The 14660-nt window shown below is 43.5% G+C and overlaps 1 protein-coding gene across 4 annotated transcripts in view; it reads right to left on the reverse strand.

Moving 5' to 3' along the window:
- Mapk8 (mitogen-activated protein kinase 8) overlaps positions 1 to 6328 on the reverse strand; it is a 63349-nt gene extending 57021 nt beyond the window's left edge. For 3 of the 4 annotated variants that reach the window (XM_057769423.1, XM_057769422.1, XM_057769425.1), the window contains exon 1: positions 6187 to 6314. The gene's annotated coding sequence lies outside the window, so the exon portion shown is untranslated. Of the gene's footprint in view, positions 1 to 6186 lie in introns of all 4 variants that reach the window. The other variant, XM_057769424.1, reaches the window with a different exon arrangement.
- Between the last annotated feature and the right edge of the window lie 8332 nt (positions 6329 to 14660).

Genomic DNA, 14660 nt, shown 5'->3' on the forward strand with positions numbered 1-14660 from the left:
TCCATATAGCTAGGTGATCTTCAGACACCTACAGAATATGACATCTACATGTTTTAATAAATGAGAATTCTGTTGACATGAGACACAACTACTCCTGGCAGCACTGATCTACTCCCAAGAGAATTATTGTCACCAAAGACACCCCTAAAGAGCTTGTTTTCTTCTTGGCAAAACTGCCTATTGGGCAAAGAACTGCCCTTGCCTCGACGACTGACAGTAAGCATGTCCAATCTGAATCAAACAGGATACAAGGGAAAGTGACTGTTGAACCTTGTCAAGACAGAGCAGGACAGCCTTTCAAATTTCCCTGCTTCTGAAAATGGTCTGTCAGATATTCTAGGCCTATAGCCAAAGTTGGTTGCGACAACACTGCAGAGAGACTTTGGGTGACTGTTCAGGCAGCCAGCTGTTTGTCATTTCTTGCATCTTTGGGAAGTTGTTCACTTGCACTTCCTACTTACTCAGGTAATATTTTCCTTTTCAGGTCTATGATAGGGTTAAAAACTAGACAGTCACAGTTACAATCCTCTCATATTTTATAGGGCACATTAAGCACAGTTATTGGAATAATCTGTTATTTACCAATTACCTATGGCCTAGATATTTAAAATGTTGTTTCTGACTTGATGTTGTTCTTGTTGGTTGTAACTTCATCTTTACTTATATTACCTTTTCTTTGTTCTAGACAACACTTGATAGTTATTCTTATTGCATACAGTTTTATGTTAGGATTAGAACCTTCTTATTTAAAAAATGGGGGGGGGAGTTGTGGGATTTTTATCTCTTTAGCCAATGGTTTTCGGGAATTATGAATCCTAGTGCATGGTCTTGTGTGTGGTATGACAACTTACAAGCTTAGGGAGAGGGTCACGCCATTCTCTTGCTCCCACACTCTCTTGGGTGGTCGAAACAGAGCAGGTGACCTGCTCTTCAACCCTGAACAGAATGAATGGATGAAGGTAGTTCTAAACAGTTCTGTATCAGTGAGTACCCCTATTTTATACCTACATAAATTCTTGAGAACCCTTAACAGACTCTTGTGGCTTCTCTTAACACTGAAGAAAGGCTTATTTTTTAAAAGTGGTCCAAGCACAGATCACTTGCTCTCAGACCCTCAATACAAGTTAGAGGACTCCAGGAAGAGCAGCATGTTCTCTCCCATAAACTTATTCCAATACTCTTTTTGAAACAAATTCAGCGACGTTTGCTTTTTTTTTGATTCTTCTATACATTTTCAACTATAACCAAACATTAGGAAAGATACTTTGTTTTCTGTACTTTATTACGTGAGCATATTTTTTTAAGGGTGGGCTAAGTAATGTTAAGGTTGGGATATTTCCAAATGTCTCAATTCCTAATGAAATGGCTAACAATATTGTTTCAGTGTGTTAGGACATGCATGCTTGTCCTTATTCCCTATGAAGTGATATTCATTCCCCCATTCAGAAGGGAGACCGACTTTAATGTGGTACATGTCAGACTCTCAAATCATTTACTACCTAAAGTGGAATAGAATGGGTTCAATAAATCTGGCTTGTGTAAAATCAGTGTCTTTATAGTTGCTACCCTTAAAAAGGAACAATAAATCTCATAAACTACTGACTATACAGAAAACTAGAAAGTTCAATGAACTACTGTGGGTACTAGGCCTCTGATAAATTCAAACTTCTCAAGACAAAGGTCTCCATAAGATTAGACATAAAGATGAGACAGCATTTCATGTTCCTCAAATGTGTTACATGATTAGAATTAGTCTCAGTTCCTAGATTCTGACTTCACAGATATTTGCCAAAATAAATCTGAGAAAGCATAGGGAATACTCTGTTGCGGAAAATGGCTTAAAAAAAAAAGGCAACATGACATTGTACTAGAGATTATTATTTGTTTTTGGAATGCTTACAAATTTTAAGACAGAGAGGATTACTGGTCCAAATGTTAACACACAAAAAAAAAATCCCAGTAAATTCAGATTAGTTGAGATTTTCAAACTTTAACAAATCCACTAGAGATGTAGACAGAAACAACCAGTATATTTGGAGAATCTGAATACACATTCTGCAACAAAATTATTTTATATTTACTTCATATTTTGCACTCATTCAAAGTTTAAAAAAAAAAGTCAAAACTCCAAAATTTTCTGAGTGTTTTACCTACCACCCAAGACCCAAAGTGTTTCATGTACCATATGATTTAAACCTCAGGATCCTGTAAGATGTGTGATATTCCTTTGATCTAGTAGTTAATGAAGCAGGCTCAGATATGCTCTATGACCTGAACTAGCTATGCCACAGAATTAGTTACCTTTGGAATATGGATTGGAATTCAGAGATGGCCCTAGAGTTATGCTGGCCATTACCTAAGTGTTGATTCCTAAACTTTTTAAAGAATTGGCAAATTTTAATGAAATCTGAAAATCTCTAAATCACAACAGGAGACACAGGTATCTGCTCTATTTGTTATATAACTCCCAACATATAGAAAAGAAAGGCACAAATTTTCTCAAAGCTCTCACACACACAAATTCTAAAACTAAATTTCAGTGAAATTTGGCTGTTCAGAGACTTGCAGTAGGCTTTGGTAGTGGGGAGGCTCCTTTAAAGGAACATAAATTCACTGGTATAACCATGTCATAAGTCCTGTCTTTGAACCATAAGTTTCTTGGGGTTAAGGAACTCTCCATTTTCACATCTTACATAGTCTTTGAGAGTATTTTATCAAAAAACATGGTTCTGTGAAACAAACAGAATTTTCATTCAAAAAATCTAGTTTATGGCAAAAACTGTTCTATAAGTCCAATACTGGAGACAAATTATCAAGTTTCTGATTCTTACTTTTCCTACCAGGAGTCTTCCTCACTCAAGAAGGACTCTGATGAAGAACCTGCAGCAGGCGCTATACCGCTGATGACAAAGTCCCACGGAAACACGGGTTTGATCCTGGACTGTTTTATTCCCATCTACTGCTCTGAAGGACAGGACGACTCATTTCAGTACTCCTGTCACCTTTTAGCAAACTCCAAATTCTGACTTTTCCTAAAAGGAGAGCTGCACTGGAGTAAGAATGCACAGCTCCTGGTGTTAGGTAGTGACTGTGCCTGCGGTATCACAGTTCAAATAGGCAGGGTTGTGACTTCCTTGCCCTACATGAATCAGGAAGGCTACTATCCATACGACTGACTTCATCAGTCTTCTAGAGAACTGGATCCTTAATGTCAGACATTATACTTCCACACCTGCAGCAAAGCATCTCAAGTATGGAGATGACTCAAACTTGTCAACTGACAGGCCAAACAAAGCAGCAAGAAGCTGGTGCATATTCGGCAACCCCTCAATTACCACTAGGATGATTTATGGCTAATTATTAACAACAAATTACTGTTTCACTGGCCATCTAGTATCTTCCATAATATCATTCATGGAACAAATAATTAATTGTACAAAAATGATGGTATTCATTTTGGTACGATTTATTCTTTAACTTGGGTATCCCAGGCTGGCCTCAAATTCCTCTTGCTTGGCCTCCCAATCCTGGGATTACAGGCATGTACTACCACACATGCTCAACTTACTCTTACACTAATTTCCATCCCCGGTAATTTCTCTCAGTATTCAAAGGAGCATGAGGTATACAATGTCCTAATAAGCCATGACAGTTAAAGGGTACCATTTTCAAACTCATAAAGGGAACATATTAACAGAACACATACTCTCTTCCTTTCAAACACCAGACGACTTTTTTTTTGGGGGGGGCACAAAGAAATGATGCTCCAGGGTGGAAAGAAATAGTAGTGATTGGTGTATAATTAGGCAAGTAGACTAAAAAACCACTAAAAAATACTCTATAAGGGCCACTCTTTTATGTGAGTTAAATCTCAAGAAAGCTGTTTAAGTATCAGAATTTAGAAAACAACCTAACTGAATCTATGCAGAGTCTGTCTGTGAGTCACTCAAATGATTTTATTCAGGTGCCCCCCTTGAACCTCATATATTTAACTAAGTAAAGAAATAAAAGTTTGGTGCCTAGAGACCCATATCTCATAGTAATAAAATCATTTTCTTATTTTATTGTTCCTATTTTACAGTAAATAGGTTCACCAGAACTACTGTCATATTGGAAAGAAGTACTTTTTAAATAGTGGAAATGTGCCAAAACTTGGATAAATTCATAGTATTTTGAGTTTTAAACCCATATGCTCTGTGAGTAAGTCCAAGTTAAAACCTTTCTAAGTAAGCAACTCTAAAACATTAACCAATTCTAAATAGAAATAAACTATTTGTAAAATACATATGGGTGTTGTACTTTTCTACTTTAAAAGAAATCATAAAAAACTTGCGAATTATTTCAAATTCACAAGTTATCTGTATTAGTTACAAAAGGGTAAATATGGCTCAGAGGGTAAAAATACATTCCCTGAAAGCCTGGGAAATGGGGTTCAATGTCTAGAATCCACATAAAGGTGTAAGAAGAAAATCAACCTCACAAAATTGTTCTGTGGCTTCCACATGCACACAGGATCATGTGTACCCCCGCCAATCATGCCCCTTAACAGTGATTTTTTTTTAAGGGAGATAAATGAAATCGTGTTAGATTCCTAATGAAACACCTCTGTTACGTCTCGGTGTATTCATACATATGGTTGGAGAAAGCCCTTATCTAAAATACTGGACGTGGACAACATGCCAACTTTGATGACAAAGTACCAAGTAAATGCCCCTTATCTACAAGGGACTGAAAGTGTTTCAGAGTCTGGAGCAATTCTGACTTTGGGTGCTAGGGGTGCTCAACTTTTACACATGCACATACAGAAACATGCCCCACAATCTTCTACTCTATTAAGTATACACCAAAAAAAAAAAAAAAAATTCAGGGTGGTTTTAAAACAGCAAATGGCCTAGAAGTGAAGCATAAACAGAGTAACTCCAAACCCTCTGTTGTCTTGACAGCTAGTGCCCTCTATTAATTTATGACCCAGCCAACTGAGAGTGACACTTCGGAAACTTCAGGAAGAATTTAAAGCTTAACTTTCAATTTTCTCTATAAGTCTTTTAATCAACCTAATGTGCATGGCTTCCACGCTAGGTGCTGGAGAAATGATGCAAGACAGGCCTCTAAGTACCATTCTGATTGCTTGCTTTCGGCAGGCACAGCAGTAAACAAGCTCATGCAGAGTATCTGACCTCCCAGGTCCAACAGCCTCAACAGAATTGAGGTCAACATTACTAACAAGAAAACTGGGGTGGTGGTGGTAAAATTTAAGACTACAGATGGTATATTTAAGCAAACCTAGCTCTTCTTCCTAACATAACATCATCTTCTGAAGTTCCAGTAAAATGAGCCAAATACCTTACTTAACATATATCCCTTACATAACCGTCTCATTGAAAGGCACATCTAATCTATTGTACATTATTCTTAAGGGTCTTTCTCTTGGCCTTCACATCCTCTCAATCTGGATACAGTACTACGAGTTGCCAAATGAATGAATGAAATAAACAGATGTCCTAACTGACCAAAAGGTACTTGGCGGATGCTGATCTCAAAACACAATAGGCTGACAGACCAGAATTCTACTGAAAAGACCACTTAATTTCAGAAGTAAAAATGGCAACTACTGGACACCGTGCAGTCAACATGTTATTAAATTCCCGGCGGTATGGGGAAGTTTCGGGAATGAAAACGCAAGGGGTTCCCTATGGTACTTTTAAATGGACTTGGCTCTATCGCGTCTGGACTGGAAGCCCAGGCGCAAGACAAAGAGACAGCGGTGGGGGAAAGTCAAAAGGTCAGCGCCAGGCGCCCCTCTGAAGGCGCGGCCCGGAGGCCGGCGCGCTCGAGGCCATCCGGCCCTCCGCAGCGTCGCGGCACTCACGTCCGCACAAAGAAACCGCCCACAGTCAAAACACGCTCCCCGTGGGTGCGGGAGACGTCTGTGCGGGCGCGTCGGCCCGATCTCCGCAGAAGCACCTCCGAACTTGCCGCCCGCCGGCTCCATTCTCCCCCACGCGACGTGGAAGCGGGCCGGAGTGGAGGAGCCAGGTCGCGCGGAGCGGACCACGCCTCCCGCTGCCCCCGCCGCCCGCGCTATTGTTCCCGCGCCACCCCCGCCCCGCGCGCGTTCCCGGGAGGGGGTCACGGCCGGGGGAAGGCGGCGGCCGCCCGTGCCCCGGCGCCCACCCGCGCACTCACCCGGCAGTGCAGCCAACGGCGACCGGGAAGCCCGTAGCGGTGAGCGGCGCCGTCCCGCGGTGGCCGCGGCCGCTACTTAGCCCTGCTCGCGGCTCCGCGTTCCGGCCGCGATGTCCGGCCTCGGCCGCTCCGCTGACTAACAGAGACGCGGGTCGTCAACGCGCACGCCCGCCCACGTCATCGCGCAGGGACCCGCCCCCGCGCCTGCGAGCAGCCTGGGGGGCGGGGCGGCCCCGGGGGCCCGGATTACGAAGGCGTGGCCCAGCAACTGGGGGCGTGGCCCACTGGGGGGCGGGCGGCACTCGCCGCGGTCGCCTGAGGGCGGGGCCGCGCGGGGGGGGGGGAGGCCGCGTGTGAGGGGCGTGGCCGGGAACAGCAGGGGGCGGGTCTGCGCCGGCACGTGGCGGCGCGTGGCGGCGAAACACAGGTCACAGCCCAAGCTTGCTGGGCTGCTTGCCGGTGGAGGGCTGTTAGTGTTTGAAGGTGAGGCACGCGTGCCAGCACTCACCTGAGCCACGTAGAATCCTACTTTGACTGACACTCTTCTAAGGTCTACCACCAACCAAGTAAATGTTCTCCAGCTCCCTGGAAAAAGTTCCTTCCTCTTCTCCCTAAAACCCTCCTGTTCCAGGTTCTTTTGCATTACCTAATGTATCTCCAAGGCCTTCCGGCCTCTGCTAGTATTAGCGATGGACTGATTTACTGAGCAGCCTAACCGTATGACAATGGATGGGAAGGCATTTAAATTACTATCATTCATGCAGTAGAATATATTTAGCCCTTTAAAGACCATGTGCTCAAAGGCATTCTTACCAAGTCGGGAAAATAACATCATTAAGAGAAAGCAAGAAACACGTACATGACCAGGCGGTGGTAGCTCATGCCTTTAATCCCAGCACTCGGGAGGCAGAGACAGGTGGATCTCTGTGAGTTCGAGGCCAGCCTGGTCTACAGAGCTAGTTCCAGGAGGACAGGCTCCAAAGCTACAAAGAAACCCTGTCTCAAAAAACAAGCAAAAAAACAAAAGAAAGAAACACATACACATAGAATGATTTTATGTATATATAAAATACATTACATGCACAGTATATACAAAGAAAAACATGGAAAGGAATATGCCAGCTGTTTTGACAGTGGGGACAGTCTCTCTTACACCTGTGTGGTATCCCATGATTTCCAAAATATATAAATATTTATTGGATAAAGTCAGAGAGATTATGTTCTCATTACACATTGAGATGCTGTTTCCAGTGATGTAGGCATGAAGGAAATGTGAGCATTCATTCATTCATTCATTTGTTCATTCTCTCCATATTTCATCTCTCTCAGCAATTCTTTTTTATTTATTTATTTTTATTTTATGTGCACTGGTGTTTTGCCTACATGTATGTCTGTGTGAGGGTGTCAGAACTCCTGGAGCTGGAGTTACAGACAGTAGTGAGCTGCCATATAGGTGCTGGGAATTGAACCTGGGTCCTCTGGAAGAGCAGTCAGTGCTCTTAACTGCTGAGCCCCTCTCCAGTCCCCTTAGCAATTCTTTATTTCCATTCTTCCTTTTTTTCTCCAGTGGGTATTTTATAACTTGCCCAGTCTCTTAAAGGCAGTGTTCTAGCACTACCAATAAATAGATCTTACAGAGAAATCCTGTGGTATGAAAATAATAACTGTATACAAAAATAAAAGAATCAACATTATGATACAAATTATAAGGATATATCAGACTATGAAAGGAACCAATGTATTAATAAGACCAGTTCTCTTAGGAGCTGTCTACTGAGTTGAGAACAGGTTTGACCAGATGGAAACTCTGTCAGAGTTAACTTGTTGTGTGAAGGCCCATTAATGAGAGAGCAGAATAAACTGGGGAAATTGAAGACAGGCCAGCTATTTTGAAACACCAAAGAAAAAAGAAATTACAAGATGAAAATGAGAAGACAGATAGAAATATAAAAACCTAAGTTGGAAACGTCTTATTCCAAATATGATGGGAAGGCCCTGGTGTGTCTTCAGCAATGGAGGGATGATCACACTGAGATCGTGAAAAGATGTCCTATTGCAAAGAGGCCTTTCTAGATCTCTCAAGATGTCCTATTGCGAAGAGGCCTTTCTAGATCTCTCAAGATGGAGCGCTTCTCCATCTACAATTCTTACTAAAAAATTTTTTTCTTCCAAAGTATGAATGCTATTTATAGTTCAAACGATGCTGTAAGACACTGTGTGTCCCCCGTGGCAAAGAAGACAGCATCGTTTCCTTGGCTTTTTCCTTTGGGTAACCTTAGGGAAGACCTGATGTTATCCCTTCCCCCATCCATTTCACTGGTACTCCTCTCCTTATCCTTGAGAGGTCAAACTGGTGCTCAGACCAGATGGGCAAGCGTTTATTCTACCAATAACCCGTGGCAGAGGGACCCCTATGAATTCCCAACCTTTGCCAAAAGTACCTCACTCAATTAGAGGCTGAATTTGAAACTGCTCTTTGGGGTGCCATTAAGTAACAGGAGATTCTGACATTTCCCCTGTTAAAGAGTCTTTGTCTGTGGGTGGCAGGGTTTGGAGGCAAGCGGCAAGCGGGACCCATATGCCTGCTGTTTCACTGCCAGGGGCCTATATTAAGACAGAATTTGTCTCACCTCCCTGACTCAGAGATGAGCCCTGGGGCCCGCTGATGCTAATGAAAAGACACAGATCCTTCAGAAAAGCAGAGGTGAGAAGGCAAATTGGTCTCTAGTACAGTAGAATAATCAAGACCAACATTGAACAATGTATTTCAAAAGAGCTAGCAGAAGCATTTTGAATGTTTCTTCAGAAGGAAATGATAAAAGTCTGAGGAGATATTGCTACACCAAGTACCCTGATCTGATCATTCCAGGTTGTATAGAAATGTGAAATAGCAGCCTGAACTCTACAAGCAGGTACAAATAATATGTTAACTAAAATAATAGAAAGTATCTTTAAAGACAGTTGGGTAAAGAAATCTTCACCAGTTCTTAATTCTGCTCCAAAGCAGATTGCCAGACCATCCACTCTCATTTTTGTGAGTAGATTTCTTTGCCTCTCTTACCAAGCGGCATACAGGATTTATTCTCCCAGAAAGGTTGGCCTCACTGGCCAGCCTTCCCTGCTGCACAGCTTGTGGGATTAGGAAGTGGCTGGAAGAGATTAAGGTATGAGGGCCCTGGAAAAGGCAGAGAAGAGTTACAAACTTTCCAAGTCGCTCTAAAAAGTGACAGCGACTCAGGAGCCCAGGGGAGTGTTCCTTACCCCAATCAAGGCACTCTACGCTCCAGTGGATGCCTACAGGACAAGCCATCCCTGATCATGACCAGGAAGAAATGCGTTTCTGGTGATGCTGTAAGCATCCTGGCAGGAGCAGAGAAAATCTCAAAGGAAACCCTGTGCCCCTCCCTGGGGCACTCAAGCTATTGAGACAGTTATTCTCCAGACCTAGAATTTCCCTAGGAATTGCATCCTGGGAAAAAGGAATAGACTGAAGCCTGGGGTTAGCCAGAGGAAGAATTTGTTCCCCAGGAAGAGATTTCACAGTTAGAGCCCCGTCAAGGACAGGTCAGTGATGAGCAGGGCCACACCCTGATGATCCAGGACTGCTTAGTTTACATTTGCCTCTTGCCTTCTAAAAAATCCTAAACTTCCTGTCATTCGGAGGGTGTCCCTGAATCTCTTTATTCCTCTTCCTAATGTGGCCACATCGACTCATTCTCCCTTTTCCGCTTCTGTGTAATTGGCTTATCAAGCATGAGTGGCCAAGCTTGTCCCGGCTTGTTAGGACCCAGGCTCTGGTGTTAACTGCCCCGGCAACAATTATTTTATCAAGCCATATCCAGAAAAAACAAAAAACATTTTTTTTTTTAGGTTTTTTTGACAAAAAACATTTTGAGGGTGTAGCTTCTCATAACAAATTGACCCTGGATGGAAAGCAAAGACTAAATGGGCTCACAGAAGTGCTAAGGTCACTTCACTCCATGGGCGTCCTCTTCTTCCCACTCAGCTGGCATCGGTACCTTTACATCTCTATTGGGAAAGCAAAGAAGTGAGTGTCTAGACCTTGGCCTCTTGAGAAGGTCTGATCCTTGGTGTTGGTTTCTCCACTATTGGTTCAACCAGGTTTTGCCTTCTTTTTAGTTTGACGTCCTGATGACCACTTTTGTTTAGGCTGTGTCAGTTCTGCTGGGCTACCTGGCTTCTTTTGCAGTTTAGATGGCAGGGAGCTGACTTAGAAGCTTTTTTTAGTCTATCTGGAGTTCCCTCTAAGTATCTGGGAGTTGTGATGGTTAATCCTGACTGTCAAGTTGATGGGATTTAGAATCTCCACAGCAACAAATCTCTGAGTAGATCTGAAAGGGATTGCCTACATTAGGTTAACTGAGTTGAACAAACATTCCCCAAATATAACTGGTATCATTCCATGGACTGTGGTCCCAGCCTGGGTAAAAAGGAGGAAGCAAACTGAGCACAAACATGCATTGCTGTTTGCTTCCTGATTGTGGATGTGATGTGACCCCCCTCCGACTGCTGTTGCACCTTCCCTGCCAGGATGCACTGTATCCTTAGAACTGGGAGCCAGAATAAACCTTCCCTTCATTAAGATGCTTTTATCAGGTATTTTGCCATAGCGACAATACAAAAAAAATGTGAATTTATCGTATGGCACAGATAGCTAAAATGCTCTTTGGAGGCTTTGTTGAGTCATTGGGACAAGGTTGTTGAGGGGGTTCCTACTGTGATCTGTGTAGCCAAGGAAACTACTGAGCCTGTCTGTCTTGGCACCCACCAGGGACAAGTCTAGATGAGTAGACCTTTGTAAATGAATGATTTCTTTAACGATTTGTTTCGTGTTTTTAATTATGTCCCTGCATGCATCTATGTGTGGATAAGTGCACCTGAGTGCAGGTGCCCTCAGAAGGCTGGGGCGTTGGATTATCCTGCAGCTGGAGTTACAGGCAGCTACAATGGGACATAGGTGCTGGGACCCGATTGGCACGTATAAAGCGAGGGGTCTGTATGTTTTAACACAAATGTGAATATTTCAGACCATTAGCAAACTATGTCAGCTGTTGCCTGTTTGTTTGTTTGTTTGTTTGTTTTCCTTTTCTTTTGACAAACAGATGAACTAAAACGCAGGAATTTGGCCTGGAGAGCCGGCTCAGGGCATAAAGTACTTGCTATGCAAGCATGAGGAGCCAAGTTCAGATCCCACATAAGAGCTGGGCAGAGGTGCCAGCCCCTGTACGCCCAGCACTGACACAGAACCTGGTTGCATTCTGTAGGTGTCCAGAGATTTGAGCCAGATAGAATGCGAAGGTTTGTCAGAGGAAATTTCAAGACAGGATAGTATTAGGCTATGCCATTGTTAGGCCTGATTTTCTCTGGATCTACAACCTGCCAGACCACCTCACAGGAGAAATTGGAGCCTGGACAATGATTTGGCTATGGTGAGCAGGCCCATACCTGACCAGGACTGTTCAATTATGCATACCTCTTTGAAGATGGATGCTAGAATGAAATCCCACACTAGCTCAGAATTGAGTATAATAAAGGGTTATTTATTTAAGGGTAGACTCGGATCACAGTCCTCTGCAGGAACGGGAACAGCAACCGAATCCAGCAGCAGGAAGAGACATCATCGTTTATAGTATAAGAGGCCATGTCGGGTAGCTTAAAGGCTACTGGCTGTGGGATTTCCTACAGCACCTCTTTTTCTCTTCATAATCCTGAACCTCCCTCCTGTCAAGACGACAAGGATGGACTTGTGAAAACTGTGACAGGAATCACTGGGCCTCTTTTTGTCTATTCCTAGTGTGAACACTTTGAGTACTTCTCCCTTTTATGCTTTTCATAATTACTTGATACTTTAATTGGACTACTGAGGCTGAGTGACTGGCCTGTCCTGGTTAGCACTGCCGGGGCCCAGGCTTTGACCCTAACTCTCCCAGTAACATTCCTGAGAAGTTGTCAGCATTGTGTGAAATGTCTTTCTCAGACATAAGCTCCCTCCTTTGGCTTCAGCTTTTACCTTTTCCCACTCTGAGATTCCTGGAGGAATTTCAGTTTTCTGGGGTTTGTTCTCTCAAGCACCTAAGAAACTGAAGGATGGGTACAGTGCCCCCTTTTTTTCAACATCTTTGATCCTGCCACAGCAGTTATAAACACAAACCAATATTAGATTCAGATCTTTGGTACACTCTGATCTCATAGCAACATGGGGCATCAGAACAGAACCTTACTTAATATTTTAGAGATTTGAAGCCCCAAGAGGAAGATTGGATAAGGGTGAAGAAGAAAACTAAATACTGAGAGCCTGTCTTTAGACATTCCTCTCAACCCAAAATGGGGAGGAGGGAATACCCCTAATTGCACAGAATAAAATCTCCCTAAGGAAATTAGTCATATACTAGATTGTTCCCCAACCTTATCAGCCATACAGTTTATAGACCAAAGGCAAGACATTTAAGAAGGCCAAGGTAAATTCAAGGATTCTTGAGTGCATTCAGTCAAGACTAAGAGCCGGGGATTCACAGCGACAGAGCTGTGAATATTTCTCTGCAGTCCTGTCAACCCATGTAGAGAAACAGAGACAGCTCTTCCAGCGAGGGTTCCAAGAGCTAAGACTTTCTTAGGTGTGTTAGGTAGGAAGATGGAATTAAAGCAGTTGGAAGTCCCTACGGTAACTAAGGTAATGAGGCCACTCAAAACAAGACTGGGCCTGGAAAACAAAGATAATGGGGCAAAATCCACATGGAGGCAAGTCGTTTTGTCCTTTAAGACCAAGAATGGTCGCCATGCCTACCAGAAAACTAGGTAGGCCTCCCTCTGTTCCCCTAAACCCAAGCCCCAGCCTCATCCCCAGCTCCAAGCAGAACACTTTGGGCAGCCTTCCCTGCTCCTCTGTTTCCTTCTCCTGCAGACCCCACAGATTTTCCCCTTCTAACGTCTGCCCCCAACTTTTTGTTTGTCCCAGCCCCAGCATGGCCCCACTGACAACTCCAAGGACTATTCTTGCCAGAGCAACTGAGTTTGCTGACTACAGATCCACACCCCTCCTTCTGCTTCTTTAGATCCAGTCCCCCCAGTCTCATCCCCAGGTCTGTAGCAGGAAACCTGCTGAGGTTTCTCCTTCCTGTCTGACCCCATCTCTAACAGATCACAAAGATATTCTCCTCTAACCTTCCTTCTACCCATCTCCTCCAAGCTTCCCAGCCTTCAACACCAGCAGGCACTCCCGGGATGAATCCAGCCAAAAAGGAACACCAGGGAAACAGGGAGGTTTCCCTGAAGACCATCACCCTCCTCCCCTCCACACCCAATCTCACCCTCAGCTCTGCAATGGACTGCCTGCTGTGGCCTCCCTTCCTCATCTGCCCACACTACCCCTCTGGTTGCTTTATCCCCAACTCCAGCAGTCATGCCCTGCTAACCCACAGACTACTCCTGTCAAGGAAACAAGTAGGCGGTCTGTAGCTCTTCCCCTTATTTCTGTTCCTCTAGATCCACATCCCCAGCTTCACCTGAAAACTGCTTTCCTCCTTCCTGTGGCCTTCTTCAGACCCTTAGCCTAACCCCATTCCTAAGTGTCAGCTCCCAATAGGCAGAAACACATTTTACCTGGAACCCCCAATAGCCATACTTATGTCTTATCAGCAACCACACTCTAAAAATTCAGAGAGGAAACAGAAACCAAGGGGGAAAATACCTACCTAACAAAGACAATTTCAGAAACCAACACCTAGACCTATAATTATCCCAATCCCAGATGCCTAAAAATGCAATTAAAAACAAACAGCCAGGATAATAGGTCACCACTAGAGACCAGCTCTCCTACCACAGCAGGCCCTGAGTAATCCAACATAGATGCAGCACAAGAAAAAGGCCTTAAAGTCGGGTAGTGGTGGCAGCAGTGCATGCTTTTAATCCCAGAACTCAAGAGGCAGAGGCAGGCAGATCTCTGAGTTTGACACCAGCCTGGTCTACAGAGAGCTCAAGGACAACCAGGGCTATAAAGGTAAGCCCTGTCTCAAAAAAACAAAAGATCAAAACAAAACAAAAACAGAAAAAAAGGAGGAGACCTTAAAACTGACTGTATGAAGATGATAGAGGTCCTTAAAGAGAGGATTAATAAATCCCTTAAAAAAATCTAGGAAAACACAAACGATGGAAGGAAATGAATAAAACCATCAAGACCAGAAAATTAAAATAGAATCAATAAAGAAAACCCAAACTAAGGGAATCCTGGAAATGAAAAATTTAGGAATTTGAATAGAAACCTCAGAGGCAAGCTTCACCAACATAATAAAAGAGATGGAAGAGAGTATCTCAGGTATGGAAGATATGATAGAACAAATGGATATATCTATCAAAGGAAAAGTTATATCTAAAAAACTCTGTATATAAGATATGCAAAAACTCTGGGATGCCATGAAAAGACCAAACTTAAGACTACGAGGATAGAGGAATGAGAC

This window comes from Chionomys nivalis, chromosome 5 (genome assembly GCF_950005125.1).
Source record: "Chionomys nivalis chromosome 5, mChiNiv1.1, whole genome shotgun sequence".
NCBI classification, from domain to species: domain Eukaryota; kingdom Metazoa; phylum Chordata; class Mammalia; order Rodentia; family Cricetidae; genus Chionomys; species Chionomys nivalis.